This window comes from Austrofundulus limnaeus, unplaced genomic scaffold (assembly GCF_001266775.1).
Source record: "Austrofundulus limnaeus strain Quisiro unplaced genomic scaffold, Austrofundulus_limnaeus-1.0 Scaffold91, whole genome shotgun sequence".
In the NCBI taxonomy this organism is placed as follows: Eukaryota; Metazoa; Chordata; class Actinopteri; order Cyprinodontiformes; family Rivulidae; genus Austrofundulus; species Austrofundulus limnaeus.
In genome coordinates this window covers 186,004-186,653 of record NW_013952493.1, presented here as the reverse complement: position 1 = coordinate 186,653, position 650 = coordinate 186,004, and positions in this window count along the sequence as shown.

Below are 650 nucleotides of genomic sequence, written 5' to 3'. Positions count from 1 at the left end.
AGTCTTTAAAAAGCCATGAAGAGGCCTGTCTTAAATGGAGGAGTAGCTCGTTCCAAAATTTAGGAGCTGCTGCAGTAAATGTCATCCCTGACCTGACTCACCTTTCAAAACAATTTTTTCCAACTTGTTCAAAGGAAACGAGCTCCAGGAGGCCAAAAGAAGAGGTCCATTGATACCATCAAAAGTTGCAACACAAACCTTAAAACTTGGACAAAGCTGTTAAAATCGAGCTCATCTGAATTGTGACCTCTGTCAGGAATGCAGATAGAAAAGATTATTTGTATCAAAAGGCACATTTCACCACAACCACTGTCTGCTGCCATCGCCATACAACAATAAATAAAAATTAACAAATATGCTGGTGAAGAGTTTTCCTTGACTGCTCAGACTTATGTCATCAATTACAAATCTTAGTGAAAAAAAGCACAACTTAGTTAAGCCAATGAAATGTTTATAACTTGGTCAATATTACACTGAGTACAATTTAACTATTTATTATGGTAGCTGAGAGTCATTCCTATCCCACATATTCTGAGTGTTAACGTACCTACATACCTGCCCAAACCCACTGAAGCACATGAATAAGATCATCTTTTGACATTAATTTGCTTAAGATAAATTATATATATAAATATATATACATACAGTAT